At 39.4% G+C, this 17,520-nt stretch overlaps 1 protein-coding gene across 1 annotated transcript in view; it reads left to right on the forward strand.

Moving 5' to 3' along the window:
* The window catches only part of AFG2A (AFG2 AAA ATPase homolog A), a 161,570-nt gene that overhangs the window by 48,881 nt on the left and 95,169 nt on the right, over positions 1-17,520 (forward strand).

The raw sequence follows: 17,520 nt of genomic DNA on the forward strand, positions 1-17,520 counted from the left end.
GCACACACCCAACCCAGCAGCCCTCTACAAGATCCACTGTAAAACAGTTTACCACTGTGGTGTCTTCTCACAGCTAAGTGCAGTAGATGGATCAGTCTGAAGTGATTTCCTTTAAGATATGATTAGTAGTGTTGGTAATATTCTTTATTCCACAGCTTTTTGCCTTCACAACATTATTGAATTTGATGGCATGTTAATGAAATAAGTTTATCTTTTTTAAGTTTCTTATAAGTTTCTTAAATCTCCCATTGTAAGCTGTTTTTGGAATAGTCTTTTCTGTTTTTCTTGGAGCATTCAGACATAAAATACATGTGAAATGTATATGTTTAAGATATGGTTTGTATGCCCATGAAGTCTTGAGAAGAACTTGCATTTTGGCTGCAGAACACAGCCTCTTCCCCTCTGAACAGAAGGAAGCCACCCAGCTGATGAAGACCTGACAAAGGCTTCCTCAGAGCTTACTTGTACATTTATCTGTGAGCCTGCCATGACAAAGCAGAGCTAGCAAAGAGTTTTCAGTAAAAGGTAATAAAACTCATCAGTGAAAAGTGTGCTTGTGCAAGATTGAAACTTTTAAGACTTCACTTTTGTCAAATTGATTTGTGTAGGCACACAGTTTGTGGTAATTGGGGTGGGGACTGTGGCCAAACCTCATCCCTAATTGGCTACAGCCGTGCAGAACGGGTGAGCAGCATTGAAGGTAACGAGAGCCCAGGGGCACTGCCCAACCACCAAAGGGAGCAGAGGGCACACAGGTGCAGGGCATCAACAGGAGGGGATAAAAGGTTGGGCTGAGGGACAGGAAGGGCAGATGCCTGCAGCCTTCTGGAGTGGTGTTGTGTTACTCTGTGTGGGCTGAAGCCTTCTGAAACTCTATGGTGACACTCTGTGTGTTGTGGCCATCTCAGCTGTGATGTATGCTGTGACAGGTTTGGAGGGTTCCTTTGTAACTGTTTTTTGGGGTAAGACTAAGCTGAATTTGAAAACATTCTGGTTGTTGAACAGCAGGGAAATTTCTTTTGGTGTCAGTTCAACATTCTACTGTGTTGTCTCCATCACCACCTGGAAACTGAGTTCTATGTCATTCTCCCTTTTGCTGGATTTCTCCTGGGCACATGGTGAACACTGGTTTCTCCTATATTGTGTTTTATTTGAAATACTGGCAATATTGGAACAGAACTACCATGAGTTAAGGGTGCCACCCTGCAACACAGAGGACTTTAGGGTAGTACCTAAGTTACTATATATTGTACCTACATCAGTCCAGATGTAAATACAGACCTCTTAGCCTGGGAATGAAAGTCTTTATTTTGACATGTTGCATAAAAATGTAATGTATTCTGTACATACGAATTTTTTGGGAGTAGTGAACTTTTAAGAATGAACAACACAGTTCTGTTATCCAGACCAGACAGGCTGTACCATCCCACTGTCTTCTCCTGGGTCCATGCAATATTTGCAGTGCATGAGTTGTACTTTTTGCCTTTCCTGGAAGAAAGAAGATGATACCAGAAAGCATTTGTACTTCACTAATGGGAAATCTTTCAGTAGGGGTTTTAGTTTACTCTGTAATTGGTGACCCCTTTGTGAAGGTAAGAATTTGTTAAATTAATATTTTATATGGAAATAGTTATGTATGTCAAAAAGTGAATGTCTTGTTTGCATAGGTAGGTATGGTGATTATATAGTAATTTTGAGGATATGACTTTTACATATGGTATTAAAGTGCAATGCAGTTTCTGTTCTCTACTTCCAAAGGCTGGGAAAATGTCTGCAATGCTTTTTTGTGACTATTCTTCAGTTTTCAAATCAAGAAATCCTTGAGGAATGTGTGTTTCTAAGGCTTCTATGCCTGCAAAATTGGTAACAATCCATCCAGCATTTTAATTTATGTGCCTCCTGCTTTACTGACAATGATGTGGTGATTAATCTCTTGTAATTTGCAAACAGCACGTGGGGATATCAAATGTAAGGGTATTCCCCAGAGCCTAGTGCAGACTTCATTATCCCTGCAAACACTACAGTACATTGCTTTTGGAGAGTGAATAGATTTGAGTCACACTTTATACAAAGTTATGTGTAATGGGAAACTCGTTTGGGCTTGTCACAGATGCCTATTAATAACTTATTTCTCTAAGATGTCATGATTGTATTGAAATAATACTGCATCCTAAAGTTGTGTCTCGTGTTTGTGTCTCAGCTACTTTGCATTTCATTCATGTGATGCTGGGGAGACTTTGGAATAGTTTCTGTTTTCTGTAAGAATACAAACCCAGCACGTACTGTTTTCAGCCATGTATGGTACAGAAAGTGATTTCTCTTGGAAGGGAAATATTCTGGAACAAGATGTTCTGAACATTCTTTGAAAGTGATACAGAAACAAAACACTCTGAGTCAGTAATAATAGTAAAATCTTTCCTTTTCTTCTTCATTCTATAAGCAGAATTGATGAGCAATAACTGGAAAAACTGCCTTTTGGTTTTAGTGACTTACCCACTCAGGAGTGATTTTTCATGCCTAAAATATGTAGCAGTAACTTTATGGAGCTGCTTATGATTCAAAGCCTGTTTGTATTTTCCTATGCATCAGTTGTGCTAATGAGAGATCACTCATCCCCACATAAAATTTTTTGAACCCTGTGTATAAATTGCTCAGCTTGAAGTGAAATGTTCTGTCCAGACATACATGTGAACAAGTTTTCAGGTGTGGTGTGACAGATTTCCATGGCAGAAAACCTATACCAACTCATCAGAGTTTGTGTGCCCTGGTTTTCCTTTTCTCAGTGGAGCCTGTGGAATTTTTCTGTTTTTAGTGCTGGGCTTACTTCTGGTGTAAAAAGGGTGAATTGGTATCATTACCTACCCATGCAGATATCTTTTTCCCCCTCCTCTTTAACAGCATTTCAAACTCCATTAGCAAGGGCACATAGGGAAAAAAAGGAGACTGTCAGATCCCAAGGGACCTCGGTGAATGTTTTAGCACAGGAAGCAATATGCACGTTGGTTTTTCCTCCTGCTGGCTCACATTTGAATGTCAAACACTTTAGCTGTGATGTAAAACATGAGATGAGGCACTGAGTGAAGGGATGGCCCATGGTACAGGGTGACATCCTGGTGCTCCTGACCGCTTCACTTCTCCTTATCTTGGGGTGCAGAAAAGAGTATCCTCAAATATGCATTTGCATAAGAATGACAGGATGTGATAGGACAAATGAAGATTAATGGGAGGCTGTGCTGTCAGCATTGCCCATTGTCTCCAGATTGATGATGGTCTGGATTTTGTCTGCATTCATGAGCTTCAGTGTAGTTGAAACTGGAAGCTGTCCTGGTACCAGAATACTGAAGAGCTGAACCTTTGCAAATGCTGTGTTAGCACAGGAGGGCAGGCTTGGCTCCCCATTTCCAACCATCTTGCTTGTTGCTATAAAAACATGTATTTTGAATATTGTGCTGGTGCAGGGGATTTTTCCTACCTCCTTTTGCATGTTTATTTTGCTTTTTAAAAACTTCCTTCTCCCTAGCCTTCCTCCTTACTTTTTTCCTCTTCTATCACCTGCAAGTTTTGCTGCTCCTTATATAAGCTTTGTTGACTTCATTCTATTAACCAGTGTCTTTGAAATTAGCTTATTTAAGAGTCATGTGAATAACACTGAGTTTTCTGTTCTGGTTGCATTAACAAAGTAAAACAGAACTGCAGCTGATATTCTTCCTAGAAACTGCCAAGCATGAGGAAAGGGAGTAAAACTCCCTTCCCTCATGCTTCAGTTGGATTGGAAGGAGTCTTCTGGGTAGAGAAATCAATCAGGGATTTATCAAATTGATCTGCCCCTCAAAATGTTGATTACTATGTAGTTATGGGACAATCTTAATTTAAAATGGCTTGTTTTGATGATAATAAAAAATGCATGATAGAACCATTTGGCAGAATCAGTAAAGAAATTATAATTTCTTGCCTGCAGCAAAAGTGAATAATCTTTCCTCTTTAAAAACATCAAAGTTCACTCATTCTGAGGGCTCATGGAAGAAATTCAGATATTTGAGTTTGCAGTTTTACAGGTTAAAAGGAATAGGGAAGTATCTTGCACATTTATTCCTTATTGTCTGGAAATGTGTACGTGCTGTTACAAAGCAGGTGATGCAGTGGCACAATCTTACTTCAGTACCACGTCACACATTCTCCTGTTTACATATTTGCCTGTTTGTGATTTCTGTTTTGCCCAGATTCATCTCACTAAAGGTTATCCCTGTGTTACAACTGTGGCTTGGTAGGATTTCAGTTTTCCCAGGTGTTGTACAGGACTGTACAGTTAGAAGGCACATAATCCATCATGTGTCTTGCAGGGGTAGGGAATGAGCAGAGTAAGGAAAGGGGGATAAGTCTCTTGCTGCCATTTCTCAGCAGTGCAGATTTCATCCAGATTTGGAGGACAGGGGACCAAAGATTGGGTGCTTTTTAGAAGGAAATGGTGCAGGAACATTTAACTTCCCCACCTCTTGTGATGCAGTATTTTGGAATAGGAGCTGAAATATGGGAATGCAATCACCACATCTCTCCACACTGCTGAACCTTTAATTATTATTTTTTTACTTTAAATGCTGAAATGTCTCCCTGCTTGTCAAAAGACACTCCTCATATTCTTGTAAAACCCTAGGATTAAAAACAGTGAGTGAGGTTTTGTGGGTCTCCTTTTCAGTCAGCCAGCACCTAGAGCATTTACATCATCTTGTCCAGGTGCAAGTATGACTCTTTGAAATAACAGAAGATGTGGGATTTCTTTTGAAGACAAGATTGTTCTGGAGCATATAATGAATTTTCAGAAAATGAAGCTTTAGGGAAAAATTATATCAAACTACGTGACACTGAAAAGAGGATCAGATATTCTAAAATACGTTCACAATTTTGGCACCATCACATTTTCCATCAATTGGTTTTCTCTGGTATGTGTTTGAGTTTTTCCTCTTAATTTTCATAAACTCGCAATTCTGACTGGGACAAAGAGGTGCTCTGGAAAGTTTTTTAGAGGTTCAACTTTCCCTTTATTAATATCAGATCTTTATACTTTAGGGTGATTAGAAGCTTATTACCTTTACTTAAAAAAAAAAGAGCAAAAGAGTGAAGTGAAATTATTGAGAGGTTTTCACATGTTTTTTTTCACCTGCTAAACTGAAATGGCTGAATCAATACAGTTGATGAGCAGTGTTGTTTACTGACTGAGGCTTTCAAGGGCTTGAGAACTCCAGATTTTGAGGCTGGTTTACATAGAGAATCCATGGTTTCTAAAGATCCTCACCACTCTTATTGTGCAGAGGTAGTTTTGGAGTTCATATATATATATTTGTATCTCTTTAAGTCAAGAATCGGGTTTTAAGATTCACCTGAATCTCCCTGTCTCCCTTCCCCTCCACCTCCTTCCTCACAGATGAAAACTTTGTTTTCTCATGAGCACAGCAAATAAAATATTTCCAGGTGTGCAAAAGTGATTTTTGTTTCCAACTATTTGATTGTCAGAGTGTGGAGGGCTGAGTAGTAAATCAACCTTAAGGCTGCTATGGTTTTAAAAACAAAATCTTAGTGGTGACAGCTGAAGAGCACAGTGACTTTTTCACTCAAGATTTATTACTTGCCTGAAAAGAAAGGTTGGAGGGAAAACTTGTTGGTCTGCATATTTTCTCCTTTAGCTGATATACTATAGGGCCAGGACAAGTTGGCTTTATTTTGTCTGTGAAAACATACATTTAGACAGTATATGTAAAAATACAATAGTTTTACTTCAAATAGAACAGAAGAGTCAATTCACGCTTCTCTTGTTGTTTACAGTGGAGAGCATTCCTTGCATCAGCTCAGTGGTGTGTTTTAGCATCACTTATACTTTTATAAACTTCCCTGCAGCACATGCCAGAACATTTACTTCAAGGTATCAATGTGTATTTATTTCATTCCAGAGATGGAAAGGTGAAGGCCATGAGCCAAAGTTTGTTCTTACTCAGACCTCCTGCCTGGAGGTCACACAGTCCAGCTAAGGTACACAGGGTGCTAGCCAGCCTCTGTACTCAGTGGCGACTTGGAAAGGCTCTTGGTTCATGTCTGCTGTGTAAATGCTGTCCTGGTTCAATGAGTCTGTAACTGTGGTAGCAGGTGTGGTTTTGGAGGTTTGTGGTTTTTTGTTTTGTTACTTTTGTTTGTTTTTTTTAACAGTGACATGGAAATTATGCTGTATTTCTAAGATAACATGAGAAATCTGGGGTTAAAATGAATAACACCTCTAAAAATGAAGGGCATGTAAGCAGTACACACAGAGTAGGTGTAAATTCCTCAGAGTTGGGTTAGGTCAAGCCTATTCTTCATGTAGGTTTAGTAATAAAGCAAAAAACTTGATCTAGAGAAGTAACACTGATTTTATGACTAAGTGTAATGTACCTGTACAGCAAAGTGGAGAGAAGGCAGAGAAACAAAGTGCAGCAAGGCACTATGGCACCATATTGCATAGTCAGTGTGCTGGATGGCATGAGTCTTGGTTATATTTAATTAGCTTCATTAGGGTGGTGGTAGCAGTTAAAGGAGAGACATTCCGAACAGCCTTGGGTTTTAAATATTTACAGGAGTGACGCTGGGAGGGATTTAAGTGTAATATTGAGCTGCAGAAGCTTGAGGAAGGGCTGCAGTTAGGGTGTTTGGGCTGTAGCCACAGACACATTGAGAGCTTGCTTTGCACTTGGTCTTCTGCCCAGCTTTCCTCTTTGTGGATGCAAAATGCACAGTGTTTGTCCAGCTTTTTGTGTATGCTATATTAAAATAGCATTATAGAGGATGTTGTGTTTGTCAAGCACTCATGAGTTAAGAACTGGCTGCAATCTTCATTCAGTGTGTGCATCATAATGCAGGCTCTGTTTACATTAATTAAAGATGTGTGCGTTGTGCATGATTAATTAAATTGCATTCATTTAGAAAATTATTTTTGCAAGTCATTATGATTGCCTCTACTTTGATTACCTTAATACTCACATTTCCTTGCTTTTGGGGGTTCTGATTAACACTGTTTAAAATCAGATGAACCATCACTAGTTTCTGGGGGGGAATTATCAGGTTTCATTGTTTTGTGTCATACTGAGATCTTTGTGGTTATCAGCAGTACAGGACCCTCTGGGTCTGCCACAAAAAACTTGTTTATTTGATATATGTGATAAATTGACAACATTAAGCTCCTTTGCTTAATGCTTTACTGATTTTTTTTTTTTTTTTTTTTTTTGTGGGGTCTGCTGTACAGGAATGGGACTTTTGCCTGTTATCCAGGATATTTTCTGACAACAAAAGAGTGCTTTCGCCTCACTATCCAGACTCTTGGTTTTCAATGTGTTTTCTCTTAATGTCAGGCTTTTTGTTCTGGGTGCCTTCTTTCTCCTTTTGCCTGACTGTATTCAAACCACTCCCTGCAGTCATTTTGGGAGCCTAAAGCCAGTATGGGCTGCAGACTCCCTGAGCCTTGGTAGGATCAGTCTTTGAGTAGGCAAAAGTTGGAAAAGGTATCTACAAAATGTCAAGAAGCTTTACAAAGCCTTTTCAAATTGAGATGTTTCAAGTCCTCTGTAATGTGGTCAGGTCTCAAGACCTCTCTCCAAAGGTTAGGGTGAAAGAGTTTTATTTTTATTAATTTTTTAAGAACTGTAAATAAAACTACATTTTTCCTGCTCTCCTTCTCATGCAACAGCTGAAATGTTTTGACTGGAGCATTACAAAACAAATCAGTCTAAGGCAGCCAGCCAGCTTGGAAAGGACAAGAAGGTCAAAGCTCAGAATAGCATAAGCTACTAAATAAATTATTTTATAATATAAAATGTTGAGTGACTTCTATATTAACTGTTGATAGTTATCTTTCCCCTAATAGGATAGGGAGCTGTTCCAGTAAAAAGGGTGAAACAGGAGGCCTGGCTTTGTACAGGTCACTGGTTTGGTGTCAGTCAGAACCAAGGGCAGCTTGGGAGGATGAGGTGGCCAGCACACAGTGCCACTATTTGGTTGCACACTTAAAGATTGTGAACTTTTCACTTCTCAATTTAGGTTTAGGAAACTTCTGAACCTCAGGGCTTTATAATGAGCAAGCTGAAATACAGTCAAGCTCTTTACATCAGTAAAAGACTCTAAAGAACAGCTGAATTTAGGGATTAGGTGCTATGCACTTGTTTCTCAGTGAGAATTTTAGTAATCTTTTTTTTTAATGTTCTTCATAGATATTAGATGCCATCATTAATCCTTTCAGTTGGTTAGAACCATTTCTTTGTGAAATTTCTGTAGGGAGAAGGAAAAATAGGAGATCACAATCAGAATTTCCAAGAGCTGACTTTTAGAAAAATTTTATTGTGTTAGAGAAGATCCAGCTTTAAATTCTATTAGCTCCATCCGTGATGAAAGCTGGATGTCTTGCACATGTGCTGCACATAGTTTCAGGGACAAATGGAAATACCATTCCTGTGCAGTATATGTAACACTGAAAGACAATAGGTTTGTTCAGGAAAGACAGGCTCTTTCTCCAAGAACTTAGTTCAATTCTTAACATAAAGCTGAATGTGGTAGTGTAATAATGTAGCACAAGAGGAAAGGGAGCAATCCGGAGGTGACTGATTAATAATGTATCATTTCATAAGGAGTGTGGAAGGATTGATGTGAACTGAAGTGCAGAGCTAGGGCTCTCCATATCCATGTGAGATGTTAGTTAACATCTGCTATAAACAGTGCAAACTTGGTGAATGACTGCTAGAACACTGGGTACCTCAGGGTTGGATTGGATATGCATAATAATGAGATTTTGGGTGTGTTTTAGGCTGTGTGGTTCGATGTATGGGCAACTGTAAGAGTTAGCTCAGACTCAGGACAATTTGTGATATTTTTTTGGGATAACCTAGAAAAACATGTGAATGACAAGGTGATTGAGAGCAAAAGGTCTGGAAGTTTAATGGATGTTTTGATTGAGCAGTGCCAGGTGGGACTCAGCAGTTCTGGAAACCTGAAGTGACTGCTTCTTTTGGGGGTTATATATGACATATTCTTACCTAGCTGAGGAATTCAATTAAAGAGGGTGTAGTCACTTCTTCCTTTGCTTTAAATGTATGTGTATTCCCTCCATGGCAAGTGAAGTTTTGTGCTACAGAGAAGTATAAAGCAGGTATATGTGCTTTGAATGCACTTTAAAGCAATGCTTTGATTGCTGTCTACAGCATCTTCTTGAAGTACTCTTCCCAGTCAGGCACTGGAAAAGATAATTTTGGGAACTGCCCTTTTTAGGAGGGGTTTTGGTCATGTGATATTGTTCCATGCAGAATGAGAGGACAGTCAGCTGTTCCTAAACAGAAACTGGCTTGTGCCTTTGATCATCCTTGCTGCCCTCCTCTGAACCTCATCCAGATCTATTACATCCTTTTGGAGAGAAGGGGACCGAGGTGCAACATGGGTTTGTGTGGTGCACAACGATGTTTTCTGGTCTGATCTTTACCCTTTTATTAGCAGTCCTGAATTTTTAATGCCAGAATTGCTTTTTTGACTGCTGCCAAGAGCCAAACTAGAGTTTTCATCACTGTCTATTAAGATGAGAAGTGGTAATGATTCATCTCATGGCACATCTGTTTATTTATGAAGAGAATATTGAATTTCCCATGTTTGGTGCTTTGCTTTTACTTACATTGAATGTTATCCAATTGCTGTCTCCTGAGAGTCTTGGACAGTTCTTTACCATCGGTCTTCATCCCTGTTTTTTTGAATAACTCTATCATTAGAAATTATGGCTCCTATATGATGTAATTTCTCTGGTATTAAACCTCATAAAGGAGGTGTAAATTTTATACAGGAAAAACAGATGGAGATGAAGGGGTCTGTACTGTGTTGCAATGGAGAGGTAACAGGAAAAGCCTCTCCCCTGCCAGTGCATGCTGTTATCTACAGACAGATCCTGACAAGCACAGTTGGACTCTTACTGAAAACAGAGAAACAGAGGAATGAGAGATAAAGCATCACACAATATAACGAACTTGGGGGAATTTGTATTCCTTTGCACTGTTGTTTATTGGTTCTGAGAAGGAGAGCAAGAAGAACAGGAAGCCTGGCACTGGTTTTGGTGCACATTTGGGTACAAAATGAGCAAGCAGAAGCAAAGCAAAAATTAAAAAAAAAACCAAAAAACTTAGAGATTGATCATTCTGAAAGAAGTTTGTCTCTGTATAACAGCATACATGGAGAGAGCCTAAACATGTACATGTGTGGAGAGCCTAAACCTGCCTATCTGTTTATAAAGAGGAAAACAGTGAAACAGGCAGTCCTTGAGGTTTACTAGGTGGTAGGAAAAAAGCAGTCTGTAAGGAGGGCTGTGTCTTTACAGTAGGCAGCAATGCCCAGGAAAAGTGCTGAGTGCCAGCCCCCCCATTCTAGGGGAATGCACTCCTGAGAGTGGCACAGAAAATGGAGGGATCACAGCATTGGTTCTTGCAGACAAGAATCTCTTCAGACTGCAGAGATCTTAGCTGTGCTTCAGAAGTTGTTTTTCTTAGTGGTGAATGCTTTCTGCAGAAGTCACTGAGCAAGGAGAGGCGGCGTTAGCCAGTTGCAGGGCAAGTCGTATTCCATTACTTAACAGGGAGGCACGTGAGCTATGTAAGCAAGAACACACGCCAGGGTGTGTGTGTTCATCAGTCAGCATGTGGGGTGTGTGTAATTGGCAAACACACACCTTGGAACATGTTCCTGCACCTATAAAATGGCCATTTATTTTAGTTTTATTGAGGAATGTAAATACCCTCTGCTAGCTTACAAAATTCTCTTTTTTACATATATAAAATCGAAACACTGTTCTTTCATGCATTTAATTCTGAAGTGTGTTAAAGTCTTTAAATGCCTGTTTTAGTGCTTAGGTACTACTTTGATCTGATATCTGAGCTCCTCTGTTGTCTACATGCACTGAACAATTCCATTTGAGTGGGTGTGAGGAAATGTAACTTGACTTCATCCTAGATTTCCCTGTCAATTCCTATTCCTTGTGCTCCTCTGAGCTTCCCCACCTGTACTTAGAAACAATACATTTCCCAGGGGGGCTGCAGCACAAACCTTATTCTTCACCCAGAAGGATTGGCTTCAGAGGGTGTCACTCTTGGTGATGGTTTGATTCTGTGTATAAGCAGGGAAGGATTTCATCATGTTGCTTCAACTGTCTGCCTGCTCTCCAGATAAAAGTGTTGTCAAGGGGTGGAAGACTACAAAAAATTAGTGACGTGGAAATAGGCTGTGCCTGAATCATTGACATGGAAATAGGCTGCAGCTCTTTGCTGCACCTCTGGCAGTGTACTGCCTATAGAAGACTGACACCTTCTTATTGAAGGCCTCTGTCTCCTCTGTGCATCGTGAGCAAGAGTGATGGAAACAAAGTGGAAGAGCTGTAATTGCTGTAGGCACTGTAATTGAGGCATTAGGTGCAGTTCTGTCGCTGTTTCTCCAGAAATTGCTGATTAACATTCACAGAGCTCAAAAGTCTTCCCTCTGTGCGACCCCACTGCGTGTGAAAGGATTTCAGAATTATGGCTGAAGGGGATGTCTTGTGTTTTCTCCTTTTTGGGTTACTTTTATTTTTTGAGTTACTTTCCAGCAAAGAGAGCAGGGAAAGGAGAGAAGCCACCAGTGAAGACTCTAGGTCATGTGCAAGATTTGTACAAGACCATTTACTGGCTTTGTAGATAATAGGACTCTGTCCTGCCTTTGTTTTTCATGTGAAAACAGAGTATGTTTTACAGGAGATGCCACATCACAAATAAAGAAACTGTTTAAGCAGACACATTTCCACAACAAAGGCATATTTTGACGTCATCTGCCAGCAATGCTGTGACAGAACATAAATAATGTGGGCTCTTAGAAAAGGAAAAACATTAATTGGAACCATTAACCTTCTGAGACAGTGCAGACATTTGGAAAGAAATGATTTTAATTCGTAGTGTACTAAGAGAAGAAAAGTTGTGGTTTGATTCAGAATCTCCAGAATTTGTGTACCTGGCTTGCCACCTGACATTTTGGGCTCACAGAGAAATGCAAACTCATTATTCTAATGGCAGCCTGTTTTGTTTTGGTTTTTTGTTTTTCTTCTGTGGTAGGATTTCCATGGATTTACATTTTATTTCTGTGGATCTTACTCTCATAAAAATACTAATGCAAAAGATCTTAACCTGGAACTCCTTCATGCTCAAACAATTTTCTTTTCCTGTAAGCTGAGGATTCCATTTCTTTCTGACACTGGAATCATTTATGTATATGCTTTACTGTAAAGCTCAGTGTGGATTTGAATGTCTGCAGAATTGGAATTACAGAAACTAGGAAAGGGTGATTAAAGTCAATATCTGATTAGGCAGAAATACACCATGCATAGAAACAGGGCTGAAACAAGCCTTGTTTTGGCACCCCTTGAGCTGAACCCCTTGAGCTTTAACATTGTCTGTTTATATAACATATTTATATATTATACCCAAATTATTAATAGAATCACTTGTTTTTTCTACTTTTCCTCATGTAATAATGGAGTGAAAGAACAAAATTTTGCTGAAGGAAAAATATTGAGAAAAAGCTTATGGTGGGATATAGTTCTCCCACCTCACCAGAGATGAGGGAGAGAGTGAGAATGAGCCCAGTGCTTTCTCAGCCTGATGCCCTGGGCTGATAACTTCCTGCACATGGGCAGGCTGCACAGCCATCTTCTGTAGGTGCACCACATAAAGCTGGGTTTGCGAGGAGAAATGTTTTTGTATGGAACATGAGAGTAAATCTTGCTGCTTCAATTTCAGCTTTGAGCCATAGCGATCTAAATGTTGGCTTGTACTGATAAAAAAAACATTCTGGTTTAAAAAAAAAACCACACTTCAAGTCCTGTCCTCATCCACAATGTGTTCTCTTCCAAAGAGGTGGTTGGTGTATCCACATCATTCAGCCCTTGACCAAGTATCTGTTATCTTGGAGGAAATAAAAAATGTCAGGGTCCTGAAGGTGAATTTGCTTTCTTTTGTGCATGTGTTTTATTGGGGTACGATGGAACAAAGACTTTTGATAATTTTGAGTATTTTTGTGGTAAAATGGGTTGTTGTGGTGTTCTCCCTTGTGGAAGAATGTAAAGCTAGTCTGTTATTATTCTGTATTTTCCTTGGGTTTTTTCATAGTTGCTTCAACTGTGATTCCCTATTCTGTAAGAAGCAGCTGTTGAACCTGATTCTGTTTCTTACTATCACAATGGTCCTGGGCATGACATGCTTTTGTTTCAACAGTCATTTTATTCATGCACATGAAATTATTGAATTTTCTGTGTCTGCTAATCTGAAAATTAGCGAAAGGATGCTAAATATCTGGACACTTGGTCTAATTGTATTTCTTTAAACAAAGACACCTGTTATCTCTAGTTATCTAATTTATTTGTTACCAAGAACTGGGAGAAGAAACACTGAGCATTTTGAAAGTTTTGTGCACATGTTTTTAAATTACTCTCCAGGTTCCCAAAACTTGGGATCAGCAGATGGCAGTCAAACCAAAGTTCCATCTCTTAGCTTGCACAGAGATTTCCAAATCCCGTGCCTGTAGGAGAAAGTGAGGAGGAAGAGAGACTCTGTGGCAGAGTTGTGTCAGAAGAGATGTTCTTACACATCTGTAAATAGATACAGGTTTGTCAGACCTTAGAAAAGAGAAGCTTTGATTTCTCTCTGTCTGAGATTTGCATAGGCTGTTTCAGGTCATTGGACTTGGGAAGCTCTTGAATTTTATTTTTTTTTTAAACATCTGTGGATGTTTTGAGGAAGAGCAAACTGCTGATTAGGTTGTCTCACTAGTCTTCTAGAGATGAGTCTGTTTTAAAATATTTTCTTATTCTACATGTGTAAGGAAAGAGCTTAAATTTTACACCTGGACTGTCTGTCTCATTTTGGAGTATGTGTTATTAATTCGTTTTTTTATTCCATAAAAACCATAAGTTTCTTTAATTCATGGTGGTTAATGCTTAAAAAGAAAGATTTTTTTTTTTTTAGACTTCCTATTTGTAGTTTAATTATTTTTTGGTGGAAGATCAGCTAAGTGGCTGAAGGTTGTTCAGTATTATATGGCCTTTTTATTTAGATTCTATTCTAAATAGTTTGACACTTGCGAAGCAGTACAGCTGTATTTAAGTTGTCAGTGGAGTAGTTTCTTAGAGCTGCACCTTCCATGTAACACAGTTATTTCAAAGCTCAGTTACTGAAAGCATGAGAACTGAAAGGAGTTGTAGGGTTTGAGGTATCATTATGCATTTATTGTACTATTACTTCATTATATTTTCATGTTTTTCACTTCACAATGTCATTGAACTTTGACCTGTAGTTTTTTGGGGTTTTTTTTCATTTACATTGCAAGTTCTATTTTCTGTTTTCTCCTGTCTGCTGTTAGGAGGGGAGAGGGAGAAAATCCCCCTAATGGAAAACAAGCCAACAAAACAAAACACTTTGTGGGAGAAATACTCACAGGTTTTATCATGAGTCAGTATTTTCAGTTCACACTTCACATCTCCCTTTTCCCTGGAGGGATTAACACTGCCTATTAATTGAAGAGCACAGTTTATACTGAGCATTATTTAACATATACTGGTGGAATTACTGTACTTCCTGTTTTGTATTCACAATAATAGGTTTCTGAAGAGTTGCCTTTGTATAAATACCTCACTGACATTTCAGACAAGTGTATTCATGTCTTGGAGTAAGCACGAAAGAGTAATGTGTTGGAACACTGCTAAAGAAGGAAATCTCTTTGTGTTTCATAAATGATACCCCTAAAGCCTTTTAAAAATTGTGTTTTTAAATGACAGCTCTGCAATGGTTTTGTTTCTTTGCTTTATGTTATTCTGGCTGGAATTGGCTGTAGTAAAGCATAAAGGGAAAATTGTGGCTTCAGTAAGGAATCTTCTCTGCACCTGGAGTGCTCTGCCAGGAAGGGTGAAATACTGTCACGTGGAATAGCAAATCTGCAGAATGTGTTAATGTTAAAAGGAAGTGAAAACTTCATAACAAACGAGCTATTAATGCAAGTACAAATTTCCTTATATGTCTCTTAGTCCCATTTAAAGTCACTTGCAAAAAATCAGGGGGCCATGGGGAGCCCAGGGAGTGAAGGTTTCCACCAGACTTCATGTCCAAGTTTTGTCTGTAGTGGTTGTGGGACTGCAAAGTTCTTATGATGGCCAAAGCTGATAATGCATGATGGAGATCAGGTCAGAACTAATTAGGTTTTATTATCAAAAGTCATTTGCTAATGCTTACTGACCATCTGGTTAGTTCTGAAATTTATGTTGAGTCTCTAGAGAAAAAGATTAGAGATAACAGTAATAGTGACTTTTTTTTACATGAATGTTGAAATTAATAGAAGATATTTAGCCTCTGTTAAAGGGTTGTTAGCACTCTGATAATGTTTATATTTAATGTTAATTTTTTTAAAGGTGCACAAAATTGATACTGGGCTAAATCACTGGTTCTGTTTTCTTTACCTCTTAATTAGTTTTTACCATGTGATGTAGGCTCTCAGGATATGTGAAGTGGTTTCTTACGTTCCAAAATGTGTAGAAAAAGTAAGAAATGGGAGAATATTTTTTTGTCGTTCAAATGAAAGCTGCTAGGTGTAGCTTTACATATTTGCCACGTTTACATATTTGATGAAAATACTGTAGAACAAAAGCCAGTCTTGTGTTTTTGTGCTCTCAGTTTCACTTCAGTTTTCACCTGGTCTGTAAGTGACAATGCAAAGATAATGTGTGTTTAATCCTGAAATCATCTTTGTCCTGTTTTACAGCCTGAGAGGGGAAAAAAATGTGGGGAATTTCCTTTTAAGATACCCTGGTTTCCTGCCTTCTCTTTAATCTCCACACAAGATATGCTTCCCGGAGAAGTGTCAGCTGGCAATTGCTAGCAGCAGCAATGCTGCATGTGCAGGCCCTCAACTGAGAAGAAATTCTATCAAATGACACACAAACCTGAATTCCCAGCAATTTAAGTAACTTGACAATACATCTGTGCATGAGTTTTGATTTGCCTGGCTGAAGCTCTGCTTGTGTCTGCTCTGCTGACAAGGTTTGCACATTTGTGACAGTGCTGGTGTAGCTGAATGTCCAAGAGCTGCATTTCTCTGGCTGAGTTGGCAGAAGGCTCTGGTGGAGCCTTTCTGCTGATGTAGCTGTACCTTTTCCCTGAATGATGTGAGCCAAGCAAGGCCAAGAAAAAAAAAAAGCCTGAATTCTTTCCAATTCTTTGGCTGCTGTGGTACTGAATCTGTATTCCCCTAAAGAAATAATGTCCAACATTAACCACTCTGACTGAAACATTCTGGGCTTGCTCTTAGTTCTGGGCTGACTTGTCTCTTTAAGGTTCCATGACAGTGTTGCAGATGATTCTGAGAATTAAAAAAAAAAAAAAGAAAAATAAGGGTATAATTTGTCTAGATTAAATCAAGTCTCTGAAAAACTCCAGGCTCTTTATCTTTGGAGCATTGGTGATGATCCAAACAGGAGGATTGCTTTCCCTGGAAGGATTCACCTAGATTTGGCCATGGAAAATATATTTGCTCAGCAAATTTAATAAGCTTATCACAAAGTTCTGCAGGCATGTTCTCTGTGTTTTGGGTAGTCTGGACAGCATACTGCTGCTGAGTAGCTGCAGCCCCATCCTCCATGATGTCTTGTCTGCAAAGCACGAAGCTGGACTTTGGGCTTGGGCAAAGGAAAGAGCTGGGAATTTTGAGGTTCCCCTTCTGTGCTTTGTGGCAAAGAAAAGGGCAAAAGGATCCAGAAAAATCATAATTTCTTGAGTGGATGTTAGCTGGCTGGATTTTATGGTTGTCATGGCACAGTGCTGCAGACAGAAGGCAAGCAGGGAGCACTCACCCTATTTGCAAAATGACATGATTGAGATGTTGCTTGTGGTTATATTAGATGCTTGTGGAGAAGCAGAGGTCTAATTGTAGCTGCACCAGAGCTCTTAAATAGCATCTATTTAGTCACCCAGACTTTGAGAGAAGTCTGTGTTTGGTTGTGATGCTGGTAACCACTGCACCACATTGCTCCTTAGGGGCAGAAAAAGAAGCCAAGTCTTATAAAGAAATAATTTCTCTGCTGCCTTGCAAATAGCAGTGCAATCCACAGGCTACAAATCTGTGGTGGGGTGTTCGGGTGGCTGGGCTCTGCACAGAATAACATCCTCCTGCTACCACAAATTGTTCTCATCACCCAGATGGGAAGTGTCTGGGCTGGGCATTGGCTGTTTATGTTGGTAAATTCAGGAAGGCCATGGTGATGCACCAACATCATGTTGGGCACTGTACAGGAAAAAAACCTGTCCTGCCAGCCCCAAGAAATGAGGACCCCAAGTTGCCCTTCTGTCAGCAGTGTGCCATAGGACAGACTTTCTGCTTCTTCTTCCAGAGAGCTTCCTTTAAGCTTCAGAAACAAAACCTGCACTGAATGTGATAAAGACACTTTAAGGTTGTAAAGGCAGATACTGGGAG

Source organism: Melospiza melodia, chromosome 5 (assembly GCF_035770615.1).
Source record: "Melospiza melodia melodia isolate bMelMel2 chromosome 5, bMelMel2.pri, whole genome shotgun sequence".
Taxonomy (NCBI): Eukaryota; Metazoa; Chordata; class Aves; order Passeriformes; family Passerellidae; genus Melospiza; species Melospiza melodia.